At 30.7% G+C, this 11,227-nt stretch overlaps 1 long non-coding RNA gene across 1 annotated transcript; it reads right to left on the bottom strand.

Annotated features, from left to right (window-relative positions):
* Nucleotides 1-257: 257 nt before the first annotated feature.
* On the bottom strand, nt 258-4,053 carry LOC125495161 (uncharacterized). The gene is made up of 2 exons (XR_007271843.2): nt 3,814-4,053; nt 258-567 (listed from the first exon to the last, which is right to left on the bottom strand). It is a non-coding gene; the product is annotated as an uncharacterized LOC125495161 (long non-coding RNA).
* Nucleotides 4,054-11,227: the final 7,174 nt, after the last annotated feature.

Genomic DNA, 11,227 nt, shown 5'->3' with positions numbered 1-11,227 from the left:
CATTACATGAATCAAATGAAAGTTTGTCAACGACATTGCAAAGTTATTATGCAATTCAGTAATTATTGTATTCATAGAATATTTATTGTATATATAATTATTCATGCTTGTTTTTTCACATATATCTATATGTTAGGTATTATTCTTTTCTCCATCAACTTGATTCTACTAAACTAAATTGGAAAATCAAGGTTCGTGTTTCTAGACTATTTGTAACAGCCCGCACTTCCGAGCTGCTAGCTAATTACACTTGACACTTATAAATCTCAATTAACAATTAATAACCTCGAATTTACATTCACTCGCAGCGGAAATATAATCTATAAAATGATCTTGCACCTGTGGGTTATGGGCCCACAACAATATCACAAAATAGAAATACAATTACATGAATTGATCAATCAATTCTCCGATACAATACATTAAAACACCATTGCATTTCTTCCCTATAACACTATATAATCTCCACCATAGCTCATCCGAAAAGCATCTCTTATTTTACCATGATCCTTAAACCACACGGGAGCTAGATTCCACATTCCCTGAAAAATTCATAAGCATTGAACGCTGCCCCCACCAGGACAGGTTCCAAGAACAAAATCAGCGAAATTGAGTACACACTGTCCAATCATAAATTCTTTTTATTTTTATTTTTGGTGGCTTAAAACACATTCGAGTTGTTGAGTATGATTTTATAGAGAATAAATGCGTCATAAAGAAATTACCTTAACATGTGAACTTTTATATCTCATGGATCAATGTACTTAAAACAAAATCACAAAAAAAAAAATATTTTTTCATCAAAGATTCCGCATAACCAATATATTTATATTTTCCAAAAATTTTATACTTAGCTCAAAATACAAAGATATTCCTCGATAGATACAAAGGATTGCAAACGTAACATGTCAAAGAATATACTCAGTAACTTTTCAGAAGCTTTCCGTAAATTGTCTGGCTATATCAGCATCATTATCAAACATAACTCAAATTTTACTCAATACTTTAGCATCAAAATATTTACTCAGGGAAGGAACACGAATGGAGAGGGGTAAACGACGTCTCCAGACTTTTGAGGGACGTCTCCCCACCTTTCTTATATTCTGCTTGCAAGACTTTTAGTTCATGACCCTACATAACGGAGCAATACCCGCTCCAAACACATAATGAGCAAACCTGCTCCACAAATGTTGTTTGTCACTGCTTTTGCAGCTACTTGCCTTCTAAAATAAAACATAACCGCAATACTCAATTATTAATTTCATAAACTCATATTTTTCGAACTCATATACATCGTTCTGAAAATTCATATAACAAATATTCATATCTTATATTAGGATAACAAATCCATGTTCATATTTTGGATACATACTTTGGAAATGATGGATATTTGACTTAAAAATCATATGCCAAATCCATTACACAATTATAAATTACTTCGTATTATTCAAAATCTGAAATCTCGAATTATCTTCATCTCCTTAACATCATTTGATAGATTTTGATAGTAAATGTTTTTCACAATTGGAGCATATAACATAGTCAAAATGTAACATATGTTTCTCAAAGATTTACAAGGTGGTGAACTATTGCCGAAACCACACACTAAGCACGTATAACCTATAGTTTCTAACTTTATAGATCATAATATTCCCTCTAACTCCTTTTGCTAATTTCCCCTTCTTTTAGTCCCTTAACCTTGGACTTCCATCTTTAACTTCTAGCATCTCACTATAGCCTCCAAGAATTCTCAAGATATGAATGTTCCTTGAAGGACTACTTATCCCCAATACATGAACTCAACATTCCTAGAATGATACTTGTATGTCCAACTTATCACATTAATATCTCAGATTCCCCACGACCATATTATATCATAATAAATCATCTACGTTTTCTCATTGTAAGTCAGGATATCTCACTCCATATTTCTATGTCATAAACAAATATTTCATGACTCAACTATTCATCCAAATATTTACAATTACGAATACTTGAACCCATTATCTTAATCAATCTTAATTATATAACTCATAACCCTACAACCCCAAATATCTAAACTTGATGTTCATATAAGTCTTAACACTCTATTATTTCAATATCAATACACATCATTAACTCCTAAACTCTCAATTACACTAGATTTACCTTTCCCCTAACTTCCATTTACATAATCTTACTTATCTTACTAGAAAATTATACCTTCAAACTTTCTTACTTAATCCAATGCCAGATATGACCTTTCATAACTTAAATACTATAAGTTACACTTCTCTATTTCATATTCTTTTGAACCACCACCCATATCTTGATCCTTTATTTCTCTAATATGACCTTCACATTTCAGATCTTACTTCTCAATATTTAATATTTCGTCTCATATACTTATTTTAGTTATAACATCTCTTGGACTCACAAACCTATTGTAACCACTCTATTAACCCTTAGATTAATGTTGAACTTCCAAAATTCACTTCCAAATAATTATCCTTAGATATCTAACTTGAGTTCTATACATAACATTTTATACTCTTCCCACCTTCCCATTTCCTGTTCTTACTTCTGCAATTAGAAAATAAGACTCCTAAGCTCTTTTGCACTCCTCATTGATACCCATAATAAAAGTAGTTTTCCAAACTCAGTTATCACCTTCCCTCGACTTAGACAACATAATTCAAATTTAGTGTCTGATACTTCCCAAAACCATCACTCCAGCCCCTTTATATCAATATCACTATTATAGAACTCATTTATTTAACTCTATGTTCCAACGTTGAGTGTTTCCCATTCCCTATATATATACTTTTCAATATATACTTTTATAGTTGTCTGATCTTTAAGAACATATAATTTTATATCGACAACTGACCCATTAATTGACGTTGGCACTCCAAAACTTACATAATCACCCAACTCCACTTTTCAAATAATAACTAACATTCTCAAACATAATTCTGCGATCAACTAATTTGTCCCACAACTACTTTGGCATAACTTTCCAATATTACAAAACCCAAATTCCTCAAATAGTCCTTGTTGTTATCCTTCTATGACATAATGTAACCTTTTTAATCTAAACTTATTCTCCTTATAATAATAGTTCGTATTATACTCGTTCATAGTTTACTACATCTATATTTCTGTACTCAAATAATAGTCCTCCAAAACACATGTTATAGCGTACTCCGAAATTACAACTACAACTCCGAACCCATATCTTCCAACCTCTAATTTATGTATTTCGAAATGGGAAATCAAACATCATAATTGATTTCTTAAAAATTCATACACGAAACTTGAACAAGAATTAATGTTACCAAGATGTGATACCGAGGTTCTCAACAACTTATAGGTATCATGTTCTTATAAAGTTTATACATTTATAACCATATATAAACGAACTCTTTTCTGAAATCATAATTGAGCTTCATAACCTTATCCACTCCCCTAATGTATAACTCACTGAACTCATAGAATCAAACTTATAACTATCGAAAATATAGTGAAACTCTCATTTAGAACCAAATGTCCATGCCTTATTCATATCACAAAACATGATTCATCAAACAAATTTATACTATTGATTCTCAAAACAACATAACTTATAGCCAATAGAACTAAACATGCGATTTAGTTCTGCCTTTGTCTTAAAAATCATAAACATGTATTTCACAAACCATATAGTACACAAATCACATTTTTATTACAACATAAGTTTAACTTATGAAAACATATCAAGATCAACTTATATAGTTTATATGATCAATCAAAATATCAATAATATATTTGGAAAGTGAAAGCACATGTGTGTACCTCTTTCATTCTCCAAATAACGCTCAATTCCATAAAAATCTTCAAGAGTCCAACATCTCTAAATTCGTGACTAATCTCCGATAATTACCTCACAACAACAATAAAAATAATTTACATTCTTTCCAACTATAATTCAGATAGATGAATTGACTTGCTTATCCTTTCTAAACTCTTCCATGAACTAACTACAACTCATCATATAGCAATTATTCCACTAATCCAATTTACAACAACACTTTCTAACTTAATTAACCTTATTCTATTTTAAAGAATATTATCAAACAACATAGTTTATAAAATCAGATTTTATAACTTAACTTAAAAATATCATACAATTATAAACCTCAATCAACCCATTGAATAAAGATAAAAGATTCAATCTTTGAGTTCAACTAACTATTTTCTCAACTGATTTTGGAAATCAATACCAAGTTCAACAAGATTTGTGAAAATTATTAACTATGAATAGCAGACAAATTAGATTGAAATTGATTAAATAAGGATCACAATTTAAACCCAAAACTTCATCTAAGAATTGGGTTTTATGAATTAAAGAGAGAGAAAGATTGAAAGAGTACCTAACATCAACACAACAACAACATCACCCACGATGCTGCAGCGACGACAATGAAAGTGCGAAAAAAAATGGCAGCAACAACACCATAGTTGCAAAGGTCATAACTCATAGCTTCGAACTCCGAATCGATTGATTTTTGTGCCCAAATTCATTATTTCGAAGAGATCTACAGCTTTGATGAAGAAACAAGGAGCAAATTTGGAATGCATGTTGGAGAAAATCACAAAAACAGATTGACGAAAACAGAGGAGAAAGAAATGAAGATAGCAACACCAAACTTGCAACAGGCATAACTTATAGTACACAAGTCGGAATTGAGTGATTTTTGAGCCTAAATTGAGTATCTCGACGAGATCTACGACTTTCATGCAACATATATTCCCAAAAACCATCTGTATGCTGAAAATTTTGAGCAAATAATTCGGCAGCAACTTTAGGACCCAGAAAATTAGAGGAGAGAGATTGAATTAGAAGGAGGTGGATAAAATAGAGGAGTGGAGTTTAATTCTCTAGATTTTATAGAACGAGATTAGATACAACAAGTATTTTTTTCTAGATTGATAGAACCCAGTTGATTTATGAAGAATTGACACATCAAAAAATATGACCTTGGTTGGCTGCATCACAAAATGACACAAAGAGGAAAAGAAGTAGAAAGCTTCTCATGAATAGCCACGAAGAGAGAGAATGAAGATCTCTTTAAAATATAATAATTTCTTTTCTTTTACTTAAAACTAAACTCAGATACCCTCATTTTCATAAATCCCACAATGAGATAATAGAATTTAAAATAATAATTCTCAACTAGATTTCCATTGATATTAAAACTTAATAACTAATAAACATAATTAACGTTAACTAAAACATGATCAAAAGATGGGCTATTACAATCTACCACCCTTAAAATAAATTTCGTCCTCGAAATTTGAAGGCGTAAAATGTTAGATCATTTCAAAACGAATAGGTCACATAAAACATTTTTACAAAAATCAAATGAAAAGGAACTGAGAATTAAACATCTCAAAAGATAAATTGCTCTGCGACCCAATAATCATAAATTCCAACTGCAAACTTTCCACGATCTCGATCAATAAAATTTGATCTTTCTCCAATAGCCACTCAAATCTAAAATCCCGATATAACTTATCACTTTATTCAAATTTCACAACACTCAACTTTCCATTTCTCAATTCCAATTCCTCAATTTTCAACTAACTAAGAACCCAAATCAATTTCAAACAAACCCAAATATCTCACTTGAACTCATATGCCATGATATGAAGATCACGACGACTTTAAAACAACCATGCTCTAATACCATCTGTAACAGCCCGCACTTCCGAGCTGCTAGTTGTAACACCCCGATAATTCTCTCTTTTCAGAAATACCTTAATAATATAAAACTTAGAGAATTACCAAAGCATTATCACCCGTGTGATAACGTATCGGCTTATTCATAATTTTGCAGCGGAAAAACATTAACTAAACTTTAACTTTATTAAAACTCAAAATGAAAATCAAATGTTTAGGACTTAAACAAACCAACTTAAATAACTCAACCAACTGAAATAAACATGTTCCTTAGAAAACAGAAATTAAACTATGCTAGATACACAATCTCTCCACTCCAGATTCCCAATGATGCACATCTGCGAACCTGTAATGTCAATGTTATATCGACTCTGCTCACCATAAGGATCATCACAGGATCAATAGGCAAAGCCATGATCACACACACAAATAAAGCACGTAATCAGCAAAGTTGGGTACTATATATCAAACATAGACATTCCTAAACATGATACTAGACAATAACTTGCATGAATAAATAATAAAGTAATCATACAATAATCTGTAGGCAACTTTTACTGAACTAAACTCAAAACATCTTTTTATTACTTTAAATGGAATAGTTATTGGAACGAGTTGTCTTGCCTACTAATATGAAATACAGGAGCTACCACGTATTCCAAAAATGACCTGCGATATCGAGGAACCTTTGAAATAAAAGAGGGATGGTGATCAATCCATTCCTAGAAAAGTTATGGCACGCTCACCATAACCCCAACCCTTAATGTCCAACTCTAGACGTGCACCAATCTAGTCTATAACTATTCTCGTTACACTTAACGTTATTTACATATTATTACTTGTGTTGACACAAACATACAAATAACACATAAATAATAATCAGACAGTCACAACTGAACTTCTTTTATCTTTGGATTTAACAAGTGATCACAACTTACAATCCAAGACTACTTTAATTCCTTTTTAAAACTTAACTTCCTTTACTTGTTGAACCTAGCCAACAATAATCTTACCTTTATATAGGTATAACTTGTAAAATTACCAAATAAGGTCCACAATCCTCATAAGATAATAACAATAATACTTCTCAAAGAATACATGAATATATAACATGATTCACTTTATAACATATACTAATTCTTATGCGAATTAATAAATAAACTATCTTGACATGCTTGCATAAATTATTCCATACAAACATATAATTCGATATTCACAATAAATTCCAAGTCACATGTTGCACATAGGCATAAAACATGTAAAATAATTTCCTGAAATCACATATATGAACAAAATAAGTTCCTACATGACACTAAAATTTAAATCTTCCTTAGAACATGATACTAAGCCACGTAGCACGTAATAATGTATGTACCTCATATATACTAGCCTGTAGGCCACTTTTAATTCGTTAAAAGTTACTAGATATTCTCCGCCTAGAAAACAAGGTAACTAAAATTAATAATTTAAAATAGAAATTACAGCAGTTTTAAATAATTTAAAACCCCTTTAAAACACGTTTAAAAATCGATTTTAGGTGTCAAACTTGGATTATTTTTAATTCCTAGCATAGTACTACTATTCCAGCAATTAAAAACCCTTAAAAACTCTATAAATAACCCTTTTCTGAATTTACAGCACCTTCAAACTTTAATAAACCTTCTTAAAACATGTAAAATATATTTAAAATCACATACTAAGTAAATCTCATAGTACATAATATACAAATATAGTTTTCTAGCAATTTAAAACCCTAAAACTCATGTTTTCATGATTAAAACTATAAATCTAAACATAATAATAAATCTGAAATTTTTCTTATAATATATAAACTATAGATAATGAAATTACTTATTAAAAACAGTACTTTAAACTAACAAACGTGATTAACAATAAATAAAACATAAAATACGTAGTCTTTAATGAATCTTAAGAAGGAAGAAAAGAAAACAACCAACAAAAGAGGAGGAGGAAGGGGCACCGGCAGCAACAAACACCAACAGCAGCACGGCGGCATTGAATTCAGATTTAAGGGAAGGCTTGTGACGTTTCTTGTTGAAGAAGAAACGTTACTTGAAGAAGAAGAAAGGTTATTTGAGAGAGAACCGAAAGAAACGTGAAAGAGGAAAAAAAGAGAGAGATGGTCGTGTGAATTGAGGAGGAGGAGAGAGAAAAATTTTCTTTTGTGTGGGATAAAATAATTGAGAAGTAATGTATTTATAAGGCCCCTCCTTTTTAGGCTTGGGAAAAGAGATAAAATTCTAGTGAAGATTGATGATTAATAAGATGATCAACTTAAGACTTTAATCATCAATAGGACTCTTTTCCTTTTTATCCTTTTAGGATTTTCGATTCCATTAGACTTCTTTTTCAGTGTACTTTAATATTTAAAACCTTTACTAAAACATGCTTAATTAAAATATTTCTAATTTTATTAAGCCGTGAAAAATAATTACATTTGACTTTTAAAATAGTCAACCTTTTTAAATAGTCAAATCATTTTCCAAACTCATTTGAGTTTAAATATAAATATATAAATACATAAATATATTTATAAAATCCTTTAAAATTATAGGGATTACACTAGCTATTTACACTTAAAATCCTTTGTAAATCTTTTTTGATTTTTCCTTTTAAAAAATATTTTTAAATTTATTAACCTAACTACTTGGATTAGTATTTGTGAACTTAGGCCTAATATTTAAGTTGGACTAGACTCTATTTGAAAATTCCATAATATATTATAATAACCTGCTTAAAAACCTTTATAATATGCCTTTTCAGTAATTAAAACCTTTAAGAATTATAATTGGTAAGTTACTAAAATACGGAGTATTATAGTAATGCCTAAAATCATGTTTGGTAATTACCTAGAAGTATATGATTTGGGGTTAATTTGGGGTTTTAGTACAAGGATGGACATTAGGGTTCAAAACTCAAGTCACTTGGGTTTGGTGAGGTACCGAGCCTAATGGACCAAGTGGCATAATTGTCTGATCCCCATTAGATTGCTTTGATGAGTAATAGGAATGTATTGTGATTGGGAGAATATTCTCCACTTAGTAGGTTGTGTAATGCCAAAAACCATATGGGGTAATTACCTAAAAGCATATAATCTGGGTTAATTTGGATTGTTTAGTACAAGGAGGGACAATGGAGGCCTAAAACTCAAGTCAATGGGGTTTGGTGAGGTATTGAGCCTAATGGACCTAGTGGCATGATTGTCCAATTCCTATAGGAGTAATTTGATGAGTAATAGAATGGATTATGATTGGGAGAACATCCTCCACTTAGTAGGTTGGATAATGTCCAAAATCATGTTTGGTAATTACCTAAAAGCATATGATTTGGGGTTAATTTAGACTTTTTATTACAAGGATGGACAATTATACAAAGAAGAATTTACAGCCACATAAAAATAAGAGAATAGTGTAATCATCAATAATTATACACAAAAGGACAAAGTGTAGCATATAATGTTTAGATAATGACTATAGTTAAATTTGGTACTTACCTAAAATTTTTACCTTTTAAATATTTATTTTGATATACTAAAGAACATTGACATATGTCTACATATAGAAGTTAACCAACTCCACTAGAAAAGTATAACAAATGCCTTATGGTCTATTTACACAAAAAATGGACAAGGTGTAGCATCAAAGTTTAGTAATTACCATTGTTAAGTGGGGTAATTACCTGAAATTTTACATTTGATCGAACGACATTCTTTGATCTAACAAATTATATTGTCATATGTCTAAAAACAAACGTATGACAACTCGAACGACGAAAGTATACCAAGTTCTTGAACTATTTACGGGCATTTTGTAAAACTTAGCGCGACAATATCGATTTATATCGACTTTGTTATATTTGCTTCTCATAATTTTGGCTATAGAGCGTAAACTTTCAACACGCATTGCTTCCATCTACACAGAAGGTTACATAAATTACTACAACAGTATCATGCAACAAAGTCAAATATATATATTAACAATTCTTACAGTGTAAAAAATGGTTGGCATGACGTTCACATCACCGCAGTGGATGTACTTCATCACGTACATTCCACAATCATGTCTACAGAAAGAACAAAGACACCAGTTTATCCTATATACAATGTGAAAAATAAGAGAGTTCGAAATTTTAAGTTACACACACATTCGATTGTCGTGTACATGTTGGATATTCGTAAGTGAAATCACAAGGGAGCCAAATGGTAACCTTCAAGCCTTTCCGAAATTGCGATCATCTTATGCACAACAAAATAGGGAAAACCGTGTGTTACGAAACATTAATAGGGTTCTGTCTTGTTTGGTAATAACCTAAATAATTACCTACACACTACTTTTAGTGTTTGGCAATAACTTAAAGATAGTTAGGTAATAACCGAAACTGTAATAAGTATAAATTGGAGTACCATGTCCATGACTTCCACAAATGTGATGTGTATGAGAAGTATTAATTATGTAGTATTATAAATCCGATAGAATTTCATGTTAATTTAGGAGTTTTAACTCTTAGTTTGTTATGAGTTTGTTTGTTTCCTATTTCTAGTAGGAATAGGACTCTTAAAATCCTAATCCTAGTAGGATTAGAGCTTGTAGTTTTGTTAGGAGTATATTAGTTTATCAATTCTAGTTAAGTTAGAAATCCATATCCTAGTTGGATTAGGATTCCTAATTGGATTAGAATTATAATTTAGTTAGAATTCTAGTAGTAGTAGAAGTCTTTTCCTTATAGGGTTTTACTATCCTAATTGGGATAGGTTTTACTTGTTTTAAGCTATTTAGGAGTATTAGTTAGTTAGTTTATCTTTTAGTTTATTAGTTATCTTTTATGTTTTCTAGTCCTAGTATGATTAGGTCTTTGCAACACCTATTTAAAGGTTATTTTCGATCAATAAAATTACAGATTAATAGATTGATGTTTTGTTTAAACAAAGAATTCTTGATTATTGTTTTGCTTGTGAGCCAGAATAATCAAACCATTAAAGACTTTTCAGGAATGATAAACATCTTAATTTTAGGAGTGATTTTAAGAGTGTTTAGATTCTCCTTCTCAAGTTCAGGAGTGATCTTGAATCAAGAAATATCCCTTGTGTTCGAATTGATTACAAGTTTCTGATTCTTGGATGCTTAAAGTTCAAGATTCACATTCATACTTGATTATTAAGCTTTCTTGGTATATAATCACATCACAATGGTTATATTTTGAAAGAGAATCCATAATGTACACCTTTTTTCATACGTAAGTCAATGATAGTCAAGAACTAATGCTCATGATTCACATCAAGCAGAGGAATATACAACATAAACAAGTCACAAGCAACGTTTAGTAAAACATAAATGAAACCACGTAAACAAGCATACATAGCAATGTTTAGTACAGACTTCTTTTATACTACTTAAGTCAGTTGGGAGATAAATACTCAACCAAGAAGCAAATGTGTCCAAAAGGCTTTTGCTAAAATCATTAAAGTCAGCCTGTTCATCTTGTTGTAACATAACAACCTAGAAAACA

Source organism: Beta vulgaris, chromosome 2 (genome assembly GCF_026745355.1).
Source record: "Beta vulgaris subsp. vulgaris cultivar EL10 chromosome 2, EL10.2, whole genome shotgun sequence".
Classification (NCBI taxonomy): Eukaryota; Viridiplantae; Streptophyta; class Magnoliopsida; order Caryophyllales; family Amaranthaceae; genus Beta; species Beta vulgaris.
Note: the sequence above shows the minus strand (reverse complement) of the source record. Positions and strands in the feature narration are given on the sequence as shown.